Source organism: Callithrix jacchus, chromosome 11, assembly GCF_049354715.1.
Source record: "Callithrix jacchus isolate 240 chromosome 11, calJac240_pri, whole genome shotgun sequence".
Lineage (NCBI taxonomy): Eukaryota > Metazoa > Chordata > Mammalia > Primates > Cebidae > Callithrix > Callithrix jacchus.
This window is the reverse complement of record NC_133512.1, coordinates 19,813,673-19,840,797: the sequence shown is the minus strand read 5'-3', so window position 1 is coordinate 19,840,797 and position 27,125 is coordinate 19,813,673. Positions and strand designations below refer to the sequence as shown.

The 27,125-nt window shown below is 36.6% G+C and overlaps 1 long non-coding RNA gene and 1 other non-coding gene across 2 annotated transcripts in view; one reads left to right on the top strand and one right to left on the bottom strand.

Moving 5' to 3' along the window:
• Positions 1–6,466: 6,466 nt before the first annotated feature.
• The window catches only part of LOC118143625 (uncharacterized), a 70,607-nt gene continuing 49,948 nt past the window's right edge, over positions 6,467–27,125 (bottom strand). Inside the window, exons 3-4 of the long non-coding RNA XR_004727866.3 lie at positions 11,791–11,912; positions 6,467–7,634 (exon numbers count right to left, since the gene is read on the bottom strand). This is a non-coding gene — a long non-coding RNA (uncharacterized LOC118143625). The remainder of the gene's footprint in view (positions 7,635–11,790; positions 11,913–27,125) is intronic.
• Positions 24,532–24,672, top strand: LOC118144058 (U4 spliceosomal RNA). The gene has a single exon (XR_004728507.2). It is a non-coding gene; the product is annotated as a U4 spliceosomal RNA (small nuclear RNA).

The following is a 27,125-nucleotide window of genomic DNA, read 5'->3' as shown; positions in this document are numbered from 1 at the left end:
AATTGGAAGTAAGCACTGCTCAGCAAATGCAAAACAACAGAAATCATAACAAACAGTCTCTCAGACCATAGTGCAATCAAGTTAGAACTCAGAATTCAGAAACCAACCCAGAACCACACAGCTTCATGGAAACTGAACAACTGGCTCCTGAATGTTGACTGGTTAAACAATGAAATGAAGGCAGAAATAAAGAAGTTCTTCGAAACCAATGAGAACAAAGACACAACGTGCCAGAACCTCTGGGACACATTTAAAGCAGTCTCTAGAGGAAAATATATAGCAATAAATGCCCATATGAGGAGAATGGAGAGATCCAAAATTGACACCCTATTGTCAAAATTGAAAGAGCTAGAGGAACAAGAACAAAAAAACTCAAAAACCAGCAGAAGAGAAGAAATAACTAAGATCAGAGCTGAACTGAAGGAGATAGAGACATGAAAAACCCTTCAAAAAATCAATAAATCCAAGAGCTGGTTTTTTGAAAAGATCAACAAAATAGACAGACCACTAGCCAGATTGATTAAAAAGAAAAGAGAGAACAACCAAATAGATGCAATAAAAAATGATAAAGGGGAAATCACCACAGATTCCACAGAAATTCAAACCATCATCAGAGAGTATTACAAACAACTCTATGCACATAAACTAGTAAACCTGGAAGAAATGGATAAATTCCTGGACTCCTGTGTCCTCCCAAGCCTAAACCACGAGAAAGCCAAAACTATGAATAGACCAATAACAAGGTCAGAAGTCGAGGCAGCAATTAAGAGCCTACCACACAAAACAAGCCCAGGTCCAGATGGGTTCACAGCCGAATTCTACCAGACACACAAAGAGGAGCCAGTACCATTCATTCTGAAACTATTCCAAATAATCCAAAAAGAGGGAATCCTTCCCAAATCATTTATGAAACCAATATCATCCTGATACCAAAACCCGGCAGAGACCCAACAAGAAAAGAAAACTTCAGGCCAATATCCATGATGAACATAGATGCAAAAATCTTCAATAAAATATTGGCAAGCCGATTGCAACAGCAAATCAAAAAACGTATCCATCATGATCAAGTAGGATTCATCCCGGGGATTCAAGGCTGGTTCAACATACGCAAGTCTATCAACGTAATTCACCACATAAACAGAACCAAAAACAACAACCACATGATTATCTCAATTGATGCAGAGAAGGCATTTGACAAAATTCAACAGCCCTTTATGCTAAAAACCCTCAATAAACTCGGTATTGATGGAAAGTATCTCAAAATAGTAAAAGCTATTTACTACAAACCAACAGCCAATATCATACTGAATGGGCAAAAACTGGAAGCATTCACTTTGAAATCCGGCACTAGACAAGGATGCCCTCTTTCACCACTCCTATTCAATATAGTGCTGGAAGTTCTAGCCAGAGCAATCAGGCAAGAAAAAGAAATAAAGGGTATTCAAATAGGAAAGGTGGAAGCCAAATTGTCTGTATTTGCAGACGACATGATAGTATATCTAGAAGACCCCTTCGCCTCAGCCCAAAAACTCCTGAAACTGATAAGCAACTTCAGCAAAGTCTCAGGATATAAAATCAATGTGAAAAAATCACAAGCGTTCCTCTACACCAATAACAGACTTAAAGAAAGCCAAATCAAGAAGGAATGGCCATTCACAATTGCTACAAAAAGAATAAAATACCTAGGAATACAACTCACAAGGAACGTAAGGGACCTCTTCAAGGAAAGCTACAAACCACTGCTCAACGAAATAAGGGAGGACACAAACAGATGGAGAAACATGCCATGTTCATGGTTAGGAAGAATTAATATCATTAAAATGGCTATACTGCCCAAAGTAATTTACAGAATCAACACTATCCCCATCAAGCTACCTTTGACTTTCTTCACAGAACTGGAGAAAACCACCATGAACTTCATATGGAACCAAAAGAGAGCCCGCATAGCCAAGTCAATTCTAAGCAAAAAGAACACAGCACGGGGCATCACAATACCAGATTTCAAACTATACCACAAGACTACAGTAATCAAAACAGCATGGTACTGGTACCAAAACAGAGATATAGACCAATGGAACAGAACAGAAGCATCGGAGGCAACACAGCATATCTACAACCATACAATCTTCGATAAACCTGACAAAAACAAGCAATGGGGAAAGGATTCCCTGTTTAACAAATGGTGTTGGGAAAACTGGCTAGCCATGTGCAGAAAGCAGAAACTGGACCCCTTCCTGACACCTTACACTAAAATTAACTCCAGATGGATTAAAGACTTAAACATAAGACCTGGCACCATAAAAACCCTAGAAGGAAATCTAGGCAAAACCATCCAGGACATAGGAGTAGGCAAGGACTTCATGAACAAAACACCAAAAGCATTGGCAACAAAAGCTAAAATAGACAAATGGGACCTGATCAAACTCCACACCTTCTGCATGGCAAAAGAAACAGTCACTAGAGTGAATTGGCAACCAACAGAATGGGAAAAAATTTTTGCAGTTTACCCATCTGACAAAGGGCTGATATCCAGAATTTACAAAGAACTCAAATAGATTTACAGGAAAAAAACAAACAAGCCCATTCAAAATTGGGCAAAGGATATGAACAGACACTTTACAAAAGAAGGCATGCATGAGGCCAACAATCATATGAAAAAATGCTCATCATCACTGGTCATCAGAGAGATGCAAATCAAAACCACATTGAGATACCATCTCACGCCAGTTAGAATGGCAACCATTAAAAATCTGGAGACAACAGATGCTGGAGAGGATGTGGAGAAAAAGGAACACTTTTACACTGTTGGTGGGAGTGTAAATTAGTTCAACCATTGTGGAAGACGGTGTGGCGATTCCTCAAGGCCTTAGAAATAGAAATTCCATTTGACCCAGCAATCCCATTACTGGGTATATATCCAAAGGACTATAAAATAAATCGTTCTACTATAAGGACACATGTACACGAATGTTCATTGCAGCACTGTTTACAATAGCAAAGACCTGGAATTAACCCAAATGCCCATTGATGATAGACTGGATTGGGAAAATGTGGCACATATACACCAGGGAATATTATGCAGCAATCAGAAATGATGAGTTTGTGTCATTTGTAGGGACATGGATGAATCTGGAGAACATCGTTCTCAGCAAACTGACACAAGAACAGAAAATGAAACACTGCATATTCTCACTCATAGGCGGGTGATGAAAAATGAAGACACATGGACACAGGGAGGGGAGTACTAAACATTGGGGTCTATTGGGGGGAAAAGGGGAGGGCCAGCAGTGGGGGGAGCTGGGGAGGGATAGCCTGGGGAGAAATGCCAAATGTGGGTGAAGGGGAGAAAGGAAGCAAAACACACTGCCATTTGTGTACCTATGCAACTGTCTTGCATGTTCTGCACATGTACCCCAAAACCTAAAATGCAATAAAAAATTAAAAAAAAAAAGTAATGTGTAGTGATTCATCTTGGCCACCATGCCTTTTGCTGGTTTCACTGCTGAACCAGGCATTCTATGAGCCAGGAGCCAACGTAGTCACCTATGCAGCACCCTCCATGCTCCTGTCCAGGGCGGCCTGCCAGAAGCACTCTGGGCGTCATCTCAGAGCTATTAGAAAGCAATCAGGGAAATGATTAGACCTCAGTAGAGAGCCAAGTTGGGACTTCAGATGCTTGTGGGATACTGATTCCTCTGGAATAGAACTGCTCCCTGCATCATCTTATCAGGTCAGTTCCAGACTTTAGGCATAGCCCTTAAAGAGCTAGTCCTCCAGCAGTCAGGCTTTTGAATCTGCCTTACATAACTGTTGTCAGATCAGGTATTTTTAAATTAAGACATTTTAGAGGGGAAATGACAGACTCTGCCTCTATTAAATATTTGGAGAAATGTCTATATTCAGGACTGAATATGTTGCTTCCAGTTTATAGGACCAGCCCATTAACTGCTAGGAAGGAGGCAAGCTGGCCGTGGTGCTTCCACCACATCCATTTATATAATAATAATAATAATAATAATAATAACAACAACAACAACAACAGTAATGGAAACTACATCTTATGTAGAGCTTGCTATATGAGACTCATTATACTCTGAGGCTATGATACATCAACTCATTTATTCTTCAAAGGTCTATGAAGCAGTATTATTGTTCCTAATCAACTATGTGTAACCTTGAAGAGGTTGAGTCATTTTTACAACATTTTACATGGCACAGTATGTTAGCTGATACTCACATTCAAGTGTGAATTATATCTAACATTATATCCCTGAGCACAACATTTTATTATAATTTCCTTGCAGTGTCATGCTTGAGAGCCCCTGTTTTCCTCCCCCAGAATCTCTTATACACACAGTCCACTAGGATTCTCCCCATCCTTATCCGTCCCTACAAACCCAATATTATTTCCCCCCAGAGCAGAAATGTCATATCTTTAAGCCAGTTACACCTTGGACATTCTGTTTTGTATTCTAGAAGATCATGCATGAGCTCCTATGCCTCACTTGTGAACAAACCAAGGAGATGTCTCCTCGAAATCCTTTATAGTTAAAAAATTCATCACCATTCTTAACTTTCTTTAGAACTCAGAAGACCATAAACACAAATTATGAAGACTCTGTCATCAAGCTGCTTCCTGTTCTTATACCTTTGTGTGATGGATCCTCCCTGCCATCTGTGTAATCTTGTTTGACACTTGGTGATGAATCTTTCAACGCTCTCCACCACTCTTTACTCGATTTCGACTATGGAATCACACCCTATCATTTGTAATTTACATTAGACTTTATTTCTTTTCTGGGTTTTTGTGATTGGTAGCATTTTCTAGCCCGATGTTTATAATAAATAGGAAAAACTGTGATTCAAGATGTATGAGAATGATATTTTTTGACCTTGATTTCATTTTCTTTGGAGCATACGAATCACATAGGAATGATATTTCAAGATGCCAGGCTTTTATTCATGTCAGAGTAAGTGAACTAAATTATATGCCATGCATTAGATCATGCTGGAGACAAAACAGCTGCTGCCACCCGCCCACATATTCATGGCCTTTCCAATATCAAATAATTTCTTTTACATTTAGACTAAGATGTAAAGGAAACAAGTGAGAAAATAAAATGTTGCTTTACATGTTTTAGACAAGATTGAAAATCTATTTTCTAATTTTCATGTTATTATTATGTGTTATCTTGTGACATTTTAGAGATTCCTTTAAATAATAATAACAGGATTTATGAACACTATTATATTCTTGGATGGGCTTAAGCACTTCACTTATAGTATCTGGTTTAATTTTTTAAACAAACCCTTGAATTGTTTACTTTCATCTGTGAAACGCAAAAAAGATTAAATTACCTGCCCACGGTTACATGGCTAGTAATCATTAGCGGCAGCTCAAATACACCAGGAATCCAAATTTAAAGCCTCAACTAGCAACCCTATGCTATTTAGATATTATAAGAGTGATTTGAAATTATCTTGATCTAGTATAAAATATAAGCTTTTGACATGCCCTAAATATTTATAAAATTATTCAACCATTTACTTACTTATTTTTAACTTCTTATTCTCCCTACTAGAAGAAAAGGAGCAGTAGGTCATGGATACGTCCATCTTATACCCTTTTCTATTCCCAGTACTTAAAATAGTGCCATACACACAGCCGGGGTTTGATGAATATTTACGGACTGAATGAATGAGCAAATGAGAGAGACATATGTCAAATTCAGGTAGGTATCTATGAGGCTGATTGTCCTCAGTCAATTTCAGTCACAGTCTCTGTTGAAATGAAAGATCCAGAACAGGTAAGATAACTTTCACCAAGGGTAAAATGTTTATATCTCACTTTTGTATGTAAAAAAGTTGAAATACTTTAGAAAATAAGAAGACATTTTCTGCCTGCTCATTCTATAAATGTCGATTCATATTCACCTGACGTTGGATGGGGGACAATTTCATAGCAAATCTGATATAAATTTGTTTGAAAAAATTTTCCAGGAGCCCCTTTTTTATCCTTGAAATTAAAAATATACATATGAATCTTTTTTATTGTTTGCCTGAAAATATTTCCTAGTTTTTAAAGCCAATTTCTAAATTCAGTTTTAAAAGGACTCTTTACATATATATTTGATTATACTTTTTTCTTTCATAATATATATATTATTTAAAAGTTTTTACATTATAAATATTGATTCTCTTTTCTACTTTACTAACATATCTGAATTTCTGCTTGAGTAATTTTTCATATTGCTGCTTTGTTCATTCTTTTCCTTTCTTCTAAAGGTCTGATAAGTTATTTTAATTCTAAAAAATTTAAAACAAATCTCAAATAAGAGAAATAATTCAACCCTACTTACATACAAAACCAGAGCATTGGAAAAACAAGAAAATAAATTAATATAGACTAAAATGCCATAAAAATAGTAAAAACTGCATGAGGACAATGATAAAGTACATCAGTTATCATAAAGGAAGTTTGGGGAAAATGCAACATAATTTATTTTAGAATTAAAATAACAAAAACCCTGAGTTCCTTTTACTACATAAAAATGATCACTAATACTCTAAAGTATTTTCTCACCTCTCCCTCTCTCTCATTCTCTTCACACCCATATATACAACTTTGAACTTGTAGATAAATCTGGTTCCCGCATCATTTGACATTATGAAATGAGGTATTCTTCAAAATATCTAAAAATTATTTGAGAGCTAAATTTAGTGCTGTTTCATATGCTAGTGTGTGGATGTATCATTTTGCATAGCCTGGCTTCTCTTGTTAGATATTTATGTAGCCTTACAGTGTACTATGATAAATGATGATACATATCCTTGATATAATTTTGACATAGATTTTTCATCAGGATCAATTTTGATAAGTTATATTGCCAAGTCAATAAGTATAAATGTATTTTATGCTTTTGATTCCTACAGCCAAATTTTCTCAAAGGGAGTCATGACAATTAACAGTCTCAAAGCCTCATAAATGACTAAATTACAGTACTCTGAATTATGCTGTGTTATTCTGTCTATAGTGTTCTCCAATACTGCTATGGTCTGAATGTTTGTGTCCACCTAGCATTCATATGTTGAAATCCTAATCCCTAAGGTGATTATAGTAAGAGCTAAGGCCATTGAAAGTTATGATTGAGGTCAGTTCCCTTATAAGAGACCCTGGAGAGCAGGCTGGTCCCTTACCATGTGAGGTCAGAATGAGAAGACATCCATATATGAAGGAAGTGGGCATTCACCAGAACCTCACTGATCCTCGACATTCCAGACTCTAGGATTATAAGAAATAAATTTCTGTTGTTTATAAGCTACCCAGCTTAGCACATGTTGTTATAGTACACAAGTAGACTAAGGCAAATACTTGGGTCTCATTGGCAGAATCTGTGTGGGGCAGCTTCCATTAACTTCTGATGCTCAGCATAAGGCTCAAACATATTGAATAGAGTCATCCTATTTTCCATCCATCCCATGCTCATCCCCAGCTCTTCTTCTCTGAAATGGTAGGTGTTTGTAAGAGGTCCTGCCAGTGTCTTCTGCACTTCATTTCATTTCCAATAAAAGCCACAGTCATGCCTTGCTGGTTTTGTCCTTGGTTAAGCAACCAAAAACCTCTAGGAAATGAGCTGGAGAGAAGAAGAGAGTTCAAGTTATGGGCTGCCTGTGAGTCTGTTTACTCCTTAACTTCTACTTCCTCATTACTCCTATTCCAAATATAGTCTACATAAAATATAAAAGCCAACCAAGAATCCATTTCTTTGCCAAATATTTAATGTTCTTAGAACAAAATACCTTACTTGCCATCAAACCCACAAACCATAAGAAATCAAAATTAACATTTCACAACCAGTTTCACCATATAGCCTTAGCTGCTTTCTTTGTGAAGCTTCTCATAATTATTGTGCAATGATATGTTTGATTTCTCCTAATCCTGTGATATCTATAATTATTTCCAGATCCACTATAAGAGTACTGGTATATCTGTCTCTTTATTATAGTTTTATATAAAATGAATAATTTTATTACATCCCCAGAAATATTTCAGCAATAGATCCATTTATTTATATATTTATTTATGGTTTTTATTTGATTTTCTTTCAAAGACATCACCTACCTCCCATTATTGTTACTCAAGGAACAAAATATCTGTTTAATATGCAAAGCTACTGCTATCACAAGTCTATTTGTTACTATCCTATAAGAAAAATCTCTTTGTGTGTAACAATACCCCATATAACAGAAATCCAGGTGAGAAGCAGGTAACCCTTGAAGAGTGGATGGGAAGTAGGAATTCAAGATGCAAAATCCAACATGGTTTAATACATAAGTAGGTGTATAAAAATAGGAAGAATGAGCCAAGAAAACTTCAGTGTTAACAGAATTAGAGAAATGAGAAGGAAGAGATGGCTATGCAAGTCATGTAAGGACTTTATTTTGCAGACACAATGAGTTAAGGAAATTGTAGGCTATCTGGTTATAAATTTAAGCAGGGAATAGAAAATGTGCCACTGATCGGGAAAACTATAAAAGCTATAAAGATGAAGATTTAATTATAAGCCTATGAATTAATGACAAAAATAGATTTCTTTGTGAGTACATAGAAGAGAATATATCCAGCTGATGATATCAAGGCTATAGTGAGCTGTGGAAGGAGTTGGTGGAGAAGATTTCATAAGGCAGTGGAGAAAGCAATAGAAATTGTTATTATTTAGATTAGGAAAATCATGAAAACTGAAAATTATGAATATTTAGTTTGACAGTGTGCAGAGCATCCTAAACAGAAATAAATCAGATATTTGAGGAGTTGGATAAAAAGTAAATGAGTATGCTAAAATTAATTTCTAATATAAGTAGTAGATGGATAGACGTTAGATAGTAAAAATACAAAAACAAAAGACAAAACTAGATGACAAAGCAAATGACAAACTGAGAAAATGTCTTGGGTAAAGAAAGAGTGGTATTTCCTATTTTGTTTTGTTGTGCTTTAAATAGAGAAAATTGGATATGTCTGAAAAAGTAGTTAATATGAATATTAGGAAGACCAATTTATTCTCAAAGAAAATAATTAACTTAACAAAATCATCAAGGAAGCAAGAATCATTGGATCAAGAAAACACAGAAGCTACCCTCTTGTCACAGGTCTTCTCCCTAATGATTGAAAGTAACAAAGCAAGATGGAGTGATAGAAATTTTGCAGTAGAAAACTTTATGAGATCATATATAGAGTTGCCCTAGTTTTCTTAACACATAAGTATAATCTATATCAATTTAGCAAGTGATATAGTTTGTATCTATGTCCCCACCCAAATCTCATGTTCAATTGTAATCCCCCATACTGGAGGAGGGGCCTGGTGGAAGGTGATTGGATCATGGGGGTGGATTCTTCACAAATGGTTTAGTGCCATCCCTTTGTTGTTGTCGTCATGATAGAGTTCTCACAAGATCTGGTTATTTATAAGTGTGTGGTATCCCACATCTCCTTATCTTCCTCCTGCTCTGGCAACGTAAGATGTACCAGCTCCCCACTTCACCTTCCACATTGATTGTAGGCTTCCTGAGGCCTCCTCAGAGGTAAAGCAGATGCTGCCACGCTTCCTGTACAACCTACAGAATTATCAGCCTATTAAACCTCTTTTCTTTATAAATTACAGAGTATCAGATATTTCTTAATAGAAGGGCAAGAGTGGAATATACTAAAAGTTTGTACCAAGGAGTAGGGTATTGCTAGAAAGATACTTGAAAATGTGGAAGCAGCTTTGGAATTGGGTAACAGCCAGATATTGGAAGAATGTGGAGGGCTAGGAAAAAGACATGAAAATAGGGAAAATTTGGAACGTCCTAGAGACTTGCTGAATTGTTATGACTAAAATGCTGATAGTAACATGGACAGAGAAGACCAAGCGGAGGAGGTCTTAGATGGAGATGAGGAACTAAGTGGGAACTGGAGTAAAGGTCACTCTTACTATGCATAAATAAAGAGGTTGGAGGCATTGTGCCTCTGTCCTAAGGATCTGTGAAACTTTGAACTTCAGAATGATGACTTAGGGTATCTGTTAGAAGAAATGTCTAAAGGACAAAGCTTTCAAGATTTGACCTGGCTGCTTCTAACAACTTATGCTCATACATGTGAGTAAAGAAGTGATATAAAAGTAAAGCTTATATTTAAAAGAGAAGTGGAGCATAACATTTGAAAATTTTGCAGCCTTGCTATGTAGTAGAAAAGAAAACCTGCCTGGGGTTGGTGGCTCATGCCTTTATTCCCAGTACTTTGGTAGGCTGAGATGGGCAAATCATGAGGTCAGTAGTTCAAGACCAGCCTGGCCAACATGGTGAAACCCCGTCTCTACTAAAGATACAAAAAAAAATTAGCCAGGTGTTGTGGTGCATACCTGTAAACACAGCTACTCAGGAGGCTGAAGCAAGAGAATTGCTTGAACACAGGAAGCGGAGGTTGCAGTGAGCTGAGATTGCACAATTACATTTCAGCCTGGGAGACAGAGCAAGACTCTGTCTCAAAAAAAGAAAAAAGAAAAGCCAATTTTCAGGTGAGGAATTAAAGCAGGCTGCAGATATGTGCATATGTAAAAAGGAGCCAACTGCCTCAAAGGCATTTCAGAGACCTTTGTGGCAGCCTCTCCCATTATAAGTTTTCAGGGCTAGGTGGGAAGAATGATTTCATAAGAAGGGCCCAGAGTCCTGCTGCCCTGCACAGCCTTGGAGAACTTTGCCTCACATCCTGGCTGCTCCAGCTCTAGCCATGGCTCCAAGAGGCCCAGGTGGGTCACTGCTTCAGAAAGTACAAACTGTAATCCTTGGCAGTTTCTATATGGTGTTAAGGCTGTGGAAGCACAGTGTAAAATAGTTGAGGCTTGGGAGCCTCTACCTAGATTTCAGAGGATATTGGAAAAGATTCAATGTCTAGAAAGAAACCTGCTGCAGGAATGGAGCCCTCTTGGAAAACCTCCACTAAGGCAGTGCTGAAGGAAAATATGGGCTGGAGCCTGCATACAGAATCCCCACTGGGGTACCACCTAGTGGAGCCATGAGAAGAGGATCACTGTTCCCCAGACTCTTGAATGGTGGAATCACTGGCAGCTTACCCCCTGCCCCTGGAAAAGCCATAGGCACTCAACATTAGCCCATGAAAGTAACCATGGGGGCTGACCCCTGCAAAGCCACAGGAGAAGAGCTGTCCAAGGCCTTGGGAGCCCCACTTTTTGAACCAGTGTGCCCTGGACATGAGACATTAAGTCAAAGGAGATTATTGTGAAGTTCTAAGATATAACAACTACCCTACTGGGTTTCTGATGTACATGGGGCCTGTACCCCCTTTCTTTTGGCCAGTATCTCCTTTTTGGAGTGGGAGTATTTGCTAAATGCCTATACTCCCATTGTATCCTGGGAGGAACTAACTTTTTTTTTAACTTTACTGGCTTATAGGGACTAGCCTTGTGTCAGATGAGACCTTGGACTTCGGACTTATGAGTTAATGCTAGTATGAGTTAAGACTTTGGAAACTGTTGAGAAAGGATGATTGTATTTTGCAATGTGCGTACATGAGATTTTAGAGGGGCCAGGTACAGAACTATAAGGTTTGGATCTGTGTCCCTACCCAAATCTCATGTTAAATTACAATACTCAGTGTTGAATGCAGAGTTTGGGGTGGAATGATAGGATCATGGGGGTGAATCCTTCATGAATGGTTTAGCACTGTACCTTTGGTGCTGTGTTTGAGATAGAGTTCTCATTAGGTCTGGTTGTTTGAAAGTGTGTGGCACTTACCCTTTTTCTCTCTTGCTCCTGCTCTGGTCTTGCAGATGTGCCTACTTCCTTCACACTCTTCCATGATTGTCAATTTTCTGTTGCCTCCTCAGAAGCTGAGCATAGCATGCCTCTTGTACAGCCTAAAGAATCATGAGCCAATTAAAATTCTTTTTCTTATAAATACTCTCAGGTATTTCTTTATAGTAGTGCAAGAATGGACTAACATAGCAAGGGCACTAGGTCAAGGCCAGATAAAAGGAGAGAAAATTAGTGCCACTACTGTGAAGACAAGATGAAGGAAAGATATTCATGTTAAGTTTAATGGTTACAATAAAAGTTACATGACTTTTAAAGTTACTGATGCATATGCAAGACAATGTTATTATGTTGGTAGCTTTTTTAAATAGCTATTTTTAAAATGTTCTTTTTCTTACTTTTTTTTTCCAAAAAAGGTGAGGCAACATATTATAATGTATCTCAGTGTAGACCTGTGTATGTCCAAACTAACTGGGAATCTTTGGACTTCTTAAATTTGGATGTCTTTTTTCTTCCCAAGATCTAGGAGGTTTTCCATCATTATATCTTCATTTTTTTCATTTTTTCCCTTATTTTATTTCAATAGGTTTTTAAAGAACAGGTGATGTTTGTTACATGAATAAGTTATTTAGTGGTGATTTCTGAAATATCAGTGCACCTATCACCCGAGCAGTGTACACTATATGCAATGTGTCATCTTTAAATAAGCATTCTTTACCTTTCACTCTTTCTACTTCTTCTGTGAGTCCCATAATTTGTAGATCAGTTTGCTCAATGGTGTCCTGTAAATATTATGAGTGTTCTTTACTCTTTTTTAATTTTTCTCATTTTTTTATCCTCTAGATAATTTCAAATAATTTGTCTTCAGGTTGACTGGTTCTTTCTTCTTGATCAAGTATGATGTTAAAATTCTATTGCATTTTTTATTTCAGTCATTGTGTTCTTTAGCTTCAGAACTTTTTAATGATATCTGTTTCTTTGTTGAACTTCACTTGTTCATTTATTGTTTTCCTGATTTCCAAATGATTTGTCTGTTTGAGCTTTCTTGTATCTCATAAGCATCTTAAGAATAATTATATTCAATTATTTATTAGGAAATTTACATATCTCTATTCCTTTGAGGTCAGTTGCTGGAAGTTTATTTTGGCCTTTCAATTGCACCATTTCTCTATTGCTTTGTATTTCTTGTAACCTTCTATTACTCTCTATACATCTGAAGAAGCAATCACCTCTTCCAAACTTTAGTTTGGGGTTGGAAGGAAAAGACCTTTACTGATGAGTGGGTGTCAGGGCACAGGCTGTCTGGTGTGTATAGTGGCACGGAGTCTGGTAATGTGCAGAGATGCTGGTTCCCAGATGCATGATGGTGGCTGATTCAAAATGCATAAATGTGAAAAATTCCTTGTCCAAGGAGGTATGTTGATATTGAACCTGGTGGATGCATGGTAGCTCTGGCTCCAAGGAAGTGCTGCAGCATGGGCTCTGGGAAGCTCCGGCTGCTTGAATTTGTGTTGGCAAAGACTGCAGGCATCACTGGTGGCAAAGACTGTGTGGGTTTGTGGTGGCAGCAAAGGCTGCTATAATTCTTGGTAGCAAATTTTGCTGCTGTCTTTCTCCTCCCCTTTCGCCCAATAAGGAAATCTGTGGCCAGGGGATTCTTTCTGGCACTGAGTTTTGCCAGCCTGGGGAATGAAGCCATGCAGATAAAATGCTTCTCGCCCTTTTATACACAGCCATTTTTGTTTTATTGTGCTTCGCTGAGCTGCTGCAGCATCTTAATTATACTTTGGAGCTCCCTCAGAGCTATTTTTTATCCATGGATAATTGCTAAATATTTTTGTTTGTGTGCATGGGAGGAATTTGGGACCTGCTATTTTGTCATCTTGCTGTTATCACTCCCTAAACTCTCCAACTTAATGTTTTTATTCCCACTTGATACTGCTCTCTTAAAATACAATCTCAAAATTACATCTCCTTCTCCTGCCAATACCTATTGGATATGTCCTGAAGTTTCTGCAGAATATGGTCCTGGAGTGATGTTCTAGGTCTGCTAAACCTAATCAGACTTCACACTAGTCACTATTCTGCATGTTGGATGGAAATGTTAGACCTCAAGGGCTTGTGAGTTGTAACAAAGCAGGGCCCATCTACTTCTAAGTCAAGGAAACTGCACTAGCCATTGACAGGGAAGAGTAGATGGCTCCCTCAGGTCCAGAGAGTTCAGCAGAATCTGAAGATTCAGGATTTTTCAAGTGTATCATTCCAGATATTTCTATCACAAGTTTCAGTGTTCCACTGCCTCCCAGTCATCATCCTGACAGTAGTATAGCAGACCATCTGGTTTTGAGAATTCTGACTTCTCTAGAGCATCACAAACATTAAATTACCTCCTGGGTTTCTTCTTTATTTTTTCTGAATGTTGTGGAAAGATTTTTATATCCTCTTAAAAACTCACTGGCTCACATTTATTTTTTAGTTTGTGATTAATCAGCCTCAGCTTTTCATAGTTGTTTCTTCACATATTTCTATGCCCCAAAGAAATACCAGTTTAATAGTCCTTATAATCACTACAACCCAGAACCTTTGAAATGCATGAGATATGAGTGCATTTCCCTCCACCTTCATTCCATATGAATTCACCACAGTGAACTTCTGCAACATGCCAAGGGCTGTCTGCTCCCACCAGTAATGGGATTCTCACTGTGAATTACCTAGTTTGTGATACAGCTCCAGTATTCCATGTAAGAATTTATTTCATAAAATCACTTTTACTATAAAGTCTGAATTGCCGAAAACAGATACCCATAGAGACATTTGAGTGCTGATGTTTACTGAGAATTTTGCTAAAAATATCGATAAATAAAGAGAGCAGATTTTGTTAGAAGTGGAAGTAGGGCTTTGATGTAGTTACAACAGAAGCCTCAGCCAGTTGCATGTGGGATTTTAAAAGTGTGATAACCCTTATTACTTGTCCTCTTGAGACAAAGGGATTGGGACTTTTTATTCCAACAGATATCAGTTATTAGAGTTCAGCTGCTTCCAGCAAGGATGTCCTAACTTTGGCTGAGGCAGTTACCTTTGGCCAGATACATTTTTTGGAAAGAACTCAGCTACAAGCCATTGGTAGCCAGTACTGCCAGAAGAAATGAATATTTTGGTCCTGATCTGATGAAACAACACAGTATCTGTTAATTAACTATGTGCACCCTAACAAATTCAAAGTGCATTTCTCCTCCATAGTTTTCTTAAAATTATTATAAATCTATACCACATGAAAATTTGTATTCATAGTGCCACTACAAAAAAACTAATTTTACCTTTAACTTGTGACTGAATTTATGGAAACATTCAGTATAACATCAGATATTTTATGTTTTATAGAGTGAATCTTTCTTCTATTGGTGAAAAGTGGAACCCATTACTGTTGGAAATTACTTCACTGATTTTCTATCTGAAACATCAATTGGAATTAGTGTAAAAGAGGTAACACTTATTGTTCTTGGAGTTTTTGTTTGCTAATAGTACCTGTGCATTACAAGGCTTACCTTGGGTGCAGTGGCTCACGCCTGTAATCCCAGCACTTTGGGAGGCCGAGACAGGCGAATCATGAGGTCAAGCGATTGACACCATCCTGGTCAATATGGTGAAACCCTATCTCTACTAAAACTTCAAAAATTAGCTGGGCATGGTGGCGAATGAATGTAGTCCCTGCTACTCAGGAGGCTGAGGCAGGAGAATTGCTTGAACTCGGGAGGTAGAGGTTGCGGTGAGCCGAGATTGCACCATTGCACTCCAGTCTGGGCAACAAGAGTGTAACTCCCTTAACAACAACAACAAAAGACTCACCTCACCTATATTTTTGTTAAACATGTTAAAATGAGTAAAATTATTTTGGAAAAATATTTGATCTAAGTAAAATGTCATTCTTCGTAGTGGTGTGTAAAAGCACCCTCTGCAGTTGCTCAGGTTAGTTCGTTATTATTACAGACAAAATAATTTCTGATATTCAGTAGATACTAAAGATTCTTGTACAGATTTCTTTTCTGGCTGATTGTATATATTAACAGTCTTTGTGGAAATATTACTTTTATTGGAAAATATCTGTAGTAAATGGAAATTTGGAACTCAACTTTTAATCGTTTTCTTTTTATTTGATTTATTTTCACTGAAATAGTTTATTGCAAAATAAAAAACATTATCAAATAAGAAAATGAAAAGTTACAGATTTATACAATACAATAAATGGCAAAAATCTCTGTAGCAAGAGCTTCCAGTCTACTCTGTATGTGTGGTAGCCTCTATATAAATACCCACCCCCCCAAAAAAACACACTTTAGCTGCTCCTACCTGAATAGATTTCCCTCTCTGGATTCCCCTCCCACCATAATAGCGTGGGACCTTCTCTCTCCCTTTCTTTATCTCCCTTTCTCTCTTTCTCTCTCTCTCTGTCTAAAAAATAAATAAATAAATAAATAAAATGCCCACCTAACCTGTAATTTCCATAGAAACCTTGGTAGCTTCATCCATCTTGCCAGCCTTCATAGGCCACGTCGAAGCTGACTGGTATTCTAAGTATCCCCTAAGGCAACATCATCTTATACTACTGCCACAGCCACCCCAAACCATAAGAGCAAGTGTCCTCCCCGCTTGCTGCACATGCTGGGTCCACTTTTATCCATCAAGTGTCTTGCTTACTAGTCTTTAGTTTTATAGCATTGGTAAAGATTGGCAAAGAAAGACGGGATATCACTGATTTCCTTTACAATTTGTAAAGATATCAATTTTGGGAACCCTGTTCGATACACTTGAGTCACACATGCCACTAGATGATACCGTGCTGGAAGCTAAAGTTGAAAGTAGAGATCCAAAATCTAATCCAGTTATTTCAATTAAATAACATTTCATCAAACAATGAACTATCTGGAACACATCTCAAACTAAGTGGGAAGCTGAGAAAGTAGGTATTTATTGACATTGTTTTAAGAGATGAATACATTTGAGAAGAATCAGAAAAAGCCCACATCTGCTTTTAATTTGTAGAGAAACAGATAAGTAGACTAGTTATGGCTTTCCTAACCAAATGTGGCCATCAAATAGATTGTACCGAAAAAGCAGACAATGAAAGCAATCCAAGACAGACAAGGGTATGATGAGAAGAGTGGAGAACTCCAGGGTCAAGAAAAGCAAAATTGGCAGAGACTCCATTGCTGACGTAGCTCTCTCTGAGGTGCTCACAGAATGGGAATTTAAGTAAAGTAGCCAAAACCAATGGACTGAGAGAATTAGAATATCCCCCAAATACATGCAAGAGCTGTCCTCCTTTGAAATAATTGCAGAGGATTTAAATGTTAAGCGAGACAAGGATTCATTTTTTTCTGAGACACCAGTCTGACTCAGTGAGTTGTTTCACATACTGTGACCCAGGTCCCTACTGAATAGTCCATGCATATATCTCACATAATCCTTAAAAATCTTAGCCTGTGATGATGCCTTTTCACTGATGTTGTATTTTGCTTCCTTGGTAACTTCTAAATGCTGCTCTTTTACCTTCTGTACACTGTGAATTATGTGATGAGGAGGCATAATCAATTGCATTGAAACTGGTAAAATGGGAAAGCCTGGTTTGGAAGCTACGACTTTCTCCTTGTCCATGTTGATCACATGAAGGCTCTGTCTGCGGTGAATCCTGTGGTCTAGTTGTGTATAAAGAGCTCTCGCCTTCTACACACAGGCCACAGACATTAGGATCGTTCTCACATTGGTAAGCCCCGCATTGTCATCCTAAATTTCCGAATGTCAGAAATGTGTGTCCAACCTGCACTCAGGCAGAGCCATCACAGATCAAATGGTTGAACCCCGTCTGTCTATATAGGTGATCCGGTCAGCACAGCAAGTCTAGATGCTGCTCCACAGTGAGCAAAAGTTAACCGTAAAAGCGGAGAGTCTCTGGGTGTTTTTGGTACCTTACTGTCTTTCACACTGAAAGAAAAAAGAAATAGTTCCACCAAGTTTTCAAGTTATAAGTTAAATTAGGGTCTTATTTGCAGTAGTACTTTACTGTGGGCTAAAGGGCAAAACCAGACAGTTAAACATATTTTCTCACTATTGTAAACCAGAATATGCATAAAGTCTAAATATTTGGGGCAGAGAGCTACATCTGGGAACACTGGCAACTAATGACTTACCTCTGCTTTGTTTATGATACCATTTTTTGCTTTTGACTATTGGTTAAATGGTTTCCGTTCTCTTTGAATTTTACTATGCAGAATTATATACCACTATTTGTTTCCATTTTTGATCCTGCTTGTTCAAAGACAACTCCTGTGCTGGTAAATCTGAAATAACCTGGCAAGTTTAGTTTGTAATATGGCCTGATACTTAGGTAACGCAGAGAAAGTAGATGAACATTTAGATGGTTTTGTTGGGGCGGGTAATGTCTCTAACATTGAAAGAAGTGATTATATTTACAGATCTATCTATCATCTATCTATCTATCATCTGTTTATGTATCCATCTAATTTATCATCATTTATCAATAAAGAAGAAAGAGAAGGAAGAAGAGGAAAAAGAGGATGAAAAGCAAGAAAAGTAGGAGGAGAAACAATTAAACAAGAAATGAATGAAATCCTCGTAATATTGGAAGTAACAGGACACTGAGTATCAAAAAAAGTATGTTATAGAAACAATAGGACGCAAAACAGTAATATTCTAAGTTAGATGAAGAAGAATTAAATTAAAAAAAAATAAAGAAGTAGACTTTTGCCAGGAGTTGTGAGTTGATTTTCGTCTTCACATATGAAATACAGTCACGTTAAATATTGCAAGTATGGGGTAAGAAATTTATGAAAGTCAGTAACACTTGACATGTACAATTCAATAGAAAACCTAAACATTAGTTTGTTTTTTCCCTGTGGTTAATTGTCAATATTCATATTTCATATACCAAATGATGGCATTAAAAATGTATGAACTTTAATTTTCCAGTTTTCCCCCAACACTCCCTGTTAGTAGCCCTGACTATTGTACTTTCCCATGGCTGTTATTAGCATGCTTTTCACTGGTGGTTCTCAAATGTTTTTTCCACATGAATAAGTAAATTTATGGGAGGGGTGCATGTTGATAACAAAAGAGGGTGTTTCCAATTTCTTATTGTTATCAAGTAATAGAATAACAATTAAACATCACCATAATTTTCAAAAAGAATGTACTATTTTGCCAAATTTAGAAGAGACATAAGTTCAAAATAAAATTCTGAATAAATATATATAACAAATTTACAATAAATATTAAAGCAAGAAAGTAATACATAAACTGAAGTGGAAAAAGCAACTTATATGTGTTAGTGTATATAAAACTTTTATGACATATTTTAAATATATAGAATATATTTAGAAATGTTAACGTTCTTCTGTAATGATTCCTTATATTTTTATAAAGTAATGTTAAGATGTTATAAAACGTTGCAGTACCACTGATGTTAGTGAATCCTTTGTACCCTCACTAAACCCATTCCTCTACCACCTTTCCTCATTTTTGTAATCATTTTACTGAGACTGGGTACAAATCTTCCCCTTTCATTTATACATACACACACACACACATACACACATACACAAACATACCCCACACATTCATAAAAAATATTTAGTGATTTTGCTGAGTGCTAAAAATCTTCACATAAATGTAATATTTTGAAATCTCTCAGTGAGGGGTGGCTGCCCAATGTATTATTTTCTTCATATTTATTATTATTGATAGATAGAAATGAGGTTCACATAATTTTCTTAGAGCTTTACATTATATACTTTTTGACAGATTACAGCTACATCCTCTTTTTAAGGGGGTTTTTACAATGTGTTTACAATGTGCTATGTTTATACTGCACTGAAGTCTTACCTGTATGTCCTTATCATGAGTATGAATGTTTCCATACTGTATGTATTTAGTGGGAAAATTTCTTTATGGTTGAGTATGTGTGTTTTTCAACCTCCTTGATAAGGAAAAGTTTTCACCAAAGTAGATGTGTCAATTTATATTCTCAAATATAGTGTATGAGAGTTTTTACTTGCCATTGTCTTCATAAACACTTATTATTGCCAGATTTTATGCTATTTTTTGTTCATATGATTTTCTGGTTTAATTTACATTCATTAATTATATGTATTATCAACCATTCCCTGACATATTGAAAATTTGATATTTCTGATCTCTGAATTATTTGTTCACATTTCCCCCCATTTTTCTTCATTGTTGCTTTATAGGAAATACATGTGTATTTAAAAAAACAAAGATATCTTAAAGCAATAACATATAAATATGATATATAGTAACCTATATAACATATATTCTTACCTCTGAGGCTTTGTTATCAAATTATTATTTTGAAACAACTTACACTTTTTTTCTAATAAATTTTGTTTATGGTGTCTTTGATAGAACAAAACAACTTTTCATATAAATTATGTTCAAACACATTCATTTCCTTATTATTGTAGATATTTTATAATTTTATACAATTATCTTCCTCATATGTATCACATATTTGATCTAAAAGTTTTACAATTTTCTAATTTGCATTAGGGTTTAATTAATCTTTGTGTTTTTTATTTTTATTTTTGGAGATGGAGTTTTGCTCTTGTCTCCCAGGAGTGGTGCAATGGCTTGATCTGGGCTCACTGCAATCTCCACCTCCTGTGTTCAAGCGATTCTGATGCCTGTGCTTCACCCTGAGTACCTGGGATTACAAGTGTCCACCACCACACCCTGCTAATTTTTGTATTTTTAGTGGAGATGGGCTTTCATCATGTTGGCCAGGCTGGTCTTGAACCCCTGATGTCAGGTGGTCTCCCCACGTCAGCCTCCTAAAGTGCTGAGATTACAGGTGTGAGCCTCCACATCCAGTCCTATATTTTATTTTACATATAGATATTTCAGATACAATTTGCTATTTTTTACTTAAGGTTATCCAGTTAACCTAGTATCATCTATTAATCAGTTTACTACTCTATTTCATGTTCAATTTGTGTATTTTTCTATTATTTTTTCAATAACAATTATAGGGAGTATAGCACTAGAGCCAAATTTGACATTGAGGAATATTTATAATTCTTTACAAGTTTCCTAGTTCTGTTTTTAAATGACCTTTTTTAGTTGAATATCAATTTTTATATCATCTAGTCAAGTTTTAGTTTTTTTTCCTCCAGTATTAGATTGTTTTATAGACTGGTTTGTAGGAATCACCCTTTTAATGTTCCCATAAATGAGTAAGGTACTTCAATTCACTTTTCAAAAAATTCAGTCCTTCAGGACATAGGAGTAGGCAAGGACTTCATGACTGAAACACCAAAAGCATTGGCAACAAAAGCCAAAATAGACAACTGGGAACTAATTAAACTCCAGAGCTTCTGCCCAGCAAAAGAAACAGTCATTTGAGTGAACCAGCAACCAACAGAATGGGAAAAAATTTTGCAATCTACCCATCTGACAAAGGGCTAATATCCAGAATCTACAAAGAACTAAAACAGATTTATGAGAAAAAAACAAATAAACCCATTCAAAAGTGGGCAAAGGATATGAACAGACACTTTTCAAAAGAAGACATATATGAGGCCAACAAACATATGAAAAAATGATCATAATCACTGGTCATCAGAGAAATGCAAATCAAAACTACATTAAGATACGATCTCATGCCAGCTAGAATGGTGATCATTAAAAAATCTGGAGACAACAGATGCTGGAGAGGATGTGGAGAAATAGGAACACTTTTACACTATTGGTGGGAGTGTAAATTAGTTCAACCATTGTGGAAGACAGTGTGGTGATTCCTCAAGGACCTAGAAATAGAAATTCCACATGACCCAGCAATCCCATTACCGGGTATATATCCAAAGGATTATAAATCGTTCTATTATAAAGACACATGCACAGGTATGTTCATTGTGGCACTGTTTACAATAGCAAAGTCCTGGAACCAACCCACATGCCAATTGATGATAGACTGCACAGGGAAAATTTGGCACATATATACTATGGAATACTATGCAGCCATCTAAAATGATGAGTTCGTGTCCTTTGTAGGGACATGGATGAACCTGGAAACCATCATTCTCAACAAACTGACACAAGAACAGAAAATCAAACACTGAATGTTCTTACTCACAGGCGGGTGTTGAACAGTGAGAACAGATGGACACAGGGAGGGGAGCATCACACACTGGGGTCTTTTGGGGTGGACTAGGGGAAGGAAAGCAGGGGTTGGGGATGGATAACATGGGGAGAAATGCCAGATATAGGTGATGGGGATGGAGGCAGCAAACCACATTGCCATGTATATACCTATTCAACAATCCTGCATGTTCTTCACATGTACCCCAGAACCTAAAGTGCAAAATATAGTTTTTAAAAAATCTCAATCCTATATTTATTAAACTCAATTCTAAAATGTCTTATAAATGTTTTTGTATCTTCATGTATTTTTAAGTTTTCTTCCCAGGCATCATACATACTTTATTGATACATTAATGACATTTATTTAGAAAGCATTTCAAGTAATTGTTGCTAATAAAGGAAGCCAGTTTTTTAATAAAACAAATAGTCCTAACTTTATTAGTCTTGATTATTATTTGTACATCTTAAGAAAAGGGATATTCATAAAGCCTTTGAATGACAATTTGTTTCTTCCCTTCTGGTTTCATAGACAGTTTTGTGGTAGAACGGGGGGAAATTTTGTAGATATTCTAATTTATTTGCTTAGCATTGCTTTTGGCAGCCTCTTTTTATTTCTTTCTTTAAGCAAATTTCTTCATTTTAAAGTATAGATTTCACAGTTCTTTCAGTAACAGTTACTTGTCTATTGGAAGAAAAATTTCTAAGTAGTTGTTTACCTGAATATTACCTTTAATCTGTCCTACCTCATGAAAGAGAATTAGTGAGCAGATGATGAAGAATCTTCAGTAATTAGCCATTCTTTCTAAATGATTTGATGGTATTCCTCTGGCATTTGTTTGGTTGCTTGCTGGTGAGATGTATGTTTAATCTGCTTTTAATGCTGCTGTTTGTTTAACTTTTGAAGGCCATTCATCTCGTCTTTTTGTTTACTTACAAGATTTTTTTTCTTTGTTTTCCTGTTCTTTTGTCTTTTCCCTGAGAATTCCACTTATTTATCCAGTTTAGGCATTTGGCTTATTTCCTCAGCTTGATCATCATTCCATTTATCAAGTTTGAAAATATTCACCCTTTTTTCCTCTTTGAATGTTGTCTCTCTCTACTTAATTTTTCACAGGATTCATTAAATACATGTCAGAGCTTCTCATTCTTTTCCCCATTTCTCTTGTATTTCTCTCTTTTTCATTTATTTATTTATTTATGTATTGAGATGGAATCTCACTTTGTCACCAGGCTAGAGTGCAGTGGCCCAATTTCAGGTCACTGCAACCTTCGTCTGCCAAATTAAAGTGATTCTCCTTCCTCAGCCTCCTGAGTAACTGGGACTACAGGTGCCTGCCAACACGACCATCTAAGTTTTGTATTTTTAGTAGAGTCAAAGTTTCACCATGTTGGCCAGGATTGTCTCCATCTTTTGACCTCCTGATCTAGCCACCTCAGCCTTCCAGTGTTGGGATTACAGGAGTAAGCCAGCGCACCCAGCCCATAGCTTTATTTCTTTATGCAACCTTCTGAGTAATGTTTTTTGTTCTTATATTTATTGTTCACTTTATTTTTGTTGCAAGTAATTCTTGTATCATAGCTGTGAATTGTTTTTAGTTTATTTATTCTTCTGATTAAATTCTCATGCCCTAGGAGCTCAGGAGAGACTTTCAATGTAATATTTCTGGTTTTTTTTGTTTTTGTTTTTGTTTAAGGTGGAGTCTCTCTCTGTCACCCAGGCTGAAGTGCAGTGGCACAATCTGCCTTTTGGGTTGAAAAATTCTGCTTCAGCCTCACAATAAGCTGGGATTACATGTATCCACCACCACACCTGGATAATTTTTGTATTTTTTTTTTTTACTAGAGACAGGGTTTCACCATGTCAGCCAGGCTGGTCTCAAATTCCTGACCTCAGGTGATCCACCCACCTCGGCCTCCCAAAGTACTGGGATTACAGGTGAGAGACACCACGCCCGGCCTCATTGTAATATTTCTTTCCCCCTCTTACAATTAAATATTTATCCCTTTCCCAAAGCCATATATATAGATATACAAATACACACTCCACATTTAAACATTTACTTCTATGGCATTCACTTTCTGAAATTCTACTTTCCATTTGCTATTCATCATTTAGAGCAGTGAAAAGTCAACTACCTTCCTCTCTTGTTTTACCTGCACTGTGCCTTTAGGAAAAGTATGAAAATACCACGAGGGGAAAAAAAAATCCTTACCTTAAGTTTCCTCGTTTAACTTCAGGCTAAAGTCTCTGTTTAGAGCAAGTGACATTGCAGTTTGTCCCAGGATTAAATACCTGCCAACTCAATCAAGTATCTATATTGTTCTACAATGTGGAGTTATTCCTAGATAGATACAATACTAGAATGTTTCTAAATCTTAAGTTTCTAAGGGCAGGTTTTATATAATTCATATTGAGTATTCTTATATCATAAAGGTAAATATGTAGTGTCCTCAGTAAGATATCCCAATATTTTTAATAAAACAAGATTTACAACCATGAGGATAAATATATTTTTATTATTTTTTAAAGATTTTAGAAGCATACGAAGTTTTAGCTTTGTGCAGTGGCATTATTGTAGCCAATGAGGTTTATCCGAGGCGCGATTATTGCTAATTGAAAACTTTTCCCAATACCCTGCCATGACAACTTGAAATATAGTCGGCATTGGCAATTTTTGACAGTCTCTACGGAGACTGAATGATTAAAAAAAAAAAAAAAAAGAACTTTTATCTGGCAGAGAAACTCTAAAAAAGAAATTACGGTGTTCCAAGAATGTAGCCTACTGTCCATCATGATATTTTTTTATTGTTGAACTTAATTGATCATCTCATATCCTGATTTAAGAAAACACATATTTTTACTGATATTAAATGTACTCTGGGGAAGGGGTTAGAGGGTAAATCATCAAGATCTAGGACATTTAAATTTTTAGCAATTTCTATTCTTATCTAGAAGCATGTCTTTGAGTCAACTTTAAACACACACACACACACACACACACACACACACTTTTAAATATATCTGCTTTATTTTTAGTCTGTAGGATAGATATGCAATGAGGTTGTGTTTAGATTGGAATCCCAGAATTTGCATTGAAAAACAACATGTTTTGCACCTGCATGCTCCCCTAGAGTAATTTAATGTTACAATTTCTGACAAGATAATTCCATATTCACTGTAGTTGACTTTGCAGTAAGCTGTAGAGAGAAAATAAATGTGAACCTACGTTGGGTAGGAAAATGTATTTAACTGAACAGAACTTAGCACATAAGCTACAAAACTCAAAATTGGAAAAGAATGACAAAAGGAGATACAGAATCCAAATCACAATTTTGTCTTTCTCTCCTTTTGAAAGACCTGTGTGTGCAGCACAGTATGTCTGCGTCGTGCACCCCTGGCTTAGCATTCTGCACATAAAGTAACTTTGCTGTTGGAGGAATATTCTGCAGCAGTCCACCAGCATTTTAGGACAAAAACAAAGGAAGGCACAATCTTTTCTAGGAGCATTTAGGAACACTGAAAAAAAAAATAACATTTCTTGCTTCAAGCTAGCTGAGAGAGAAAGGTTAAACTTTAGCTGTCGAAGTCCTGAAAGTAGATTTATAGGCAGGCACGTGGGCTCACACCTCTACACATACTCCTTTTCACCATTTGGAATCCATTTTGTTTATCTCTTATGTATTTTTACAACAATTTCAGTGGAATCCCCAGGCCCTGTACGAAAGTGTCAGTCTGAAATCCTTCTCAGAATTGAACTCACATTTGGTTTCCCAACAGGAGATTAAGTTGGGTAACCTAGATGAGCAGTAGAATGATTTCTCTGCGGCTGTGGACTAACTTTTCTTTTCTACTTTTAGAGAGAAAAGTATGACTTGCCACATCTTGCTATTCTGCTTTGTGATTTTGCTTTAAAATACCCTTTTTAAGGCTTTTTTTTTTCTTTAAAATACCCTTTTTTAAGACTTATGGTCATAAGTCAACAATTTTCAAATAATTTTTAAATGTTCTTTAATTATTTTATAGTATACTAAGCCTTACAGTTCTGAAAAAGAAAAAGAGACAAGTCAATTAAATAGATTAACTAGATGTGAGAAAAATACTATGGTCAAATAATCAAACAATATTCCATACTCAATGTTCTTTGTTTCAAAGCTTTGTGCCAAAAAGCTGTGATTAAACTGGGTCAAATTCAGTGTTGTTTGAAGACTCATGAGTGTACAGAATAGAAATTAATCTAATAACCTATGTTCAACCCCAGAGGAAAAAAGTTATCAAAGAGTAAACAGTCTGAATACATTTTAGTCTCTCCCAAATTCAAAATTCTATGGCCCACCCTCTGCCCTTCAAAGGGCAATTTGTTGAGAAATGGAATCATTTTATGGGTTTATATTTCAGTATGTAACTCTTCTTAGAATCGAAGAATCGTAAGCTTTGATAAGATTCTTGTGATTATTTTATCCAAGTCAATCAAAGTTTGAGTGACTGTTGTTTCCTTACTCCCTGAGACAGTACTTCTCATTACAGGACATTTCTTATTATTAGAATACTTATATTTTAAGAGCCAAGAGTCATGAGAAAGATGATGGCAGAAACAATAAATGGGTTTGACAGACCAAGTGAGGTAGAGTTTGGAAGAACGTGAATCGATAATAAATTCTAACAACAAATAAAGAAAAAAAAAATAGAAATTTTTGCAAAACCAAAGGTGTGGTCAATAGAATAATGGGCCCCTTCTCTGATGATCCCTGCCATGGCCTCAGGTTTCTGCCCAGATCTGCACAACCTGTGAATACTTTATGCTACATGACAAATGAGAATTAAGATTGTTTGTCAGCTAATGTTACCAAGGAGAATATCCTAGCTTAAATTTTCTGGGTGGGTTTTAAAAGTGGGAGAGGAAGGCAAGGAAAACAGAATGGGAGATATGAAGACAGGAGCAAGGACAGAGAGATGACGTGTGTGAGAGGCTGAAGCAGCATCGCTGATTCTGCGGATGGAAAAACGGGCCATCAGCCAGGCAGTGTGGCAGCCTGTGGAAGCTGGTAAACACAAGAAACAAATTGCCCGCGAGAGCCTCCAGGAAGAAGCACGGCTGTACCAAGACCTTGATTTCAGCTCAGTGAGACCAGAGGCCACCATCTGACCT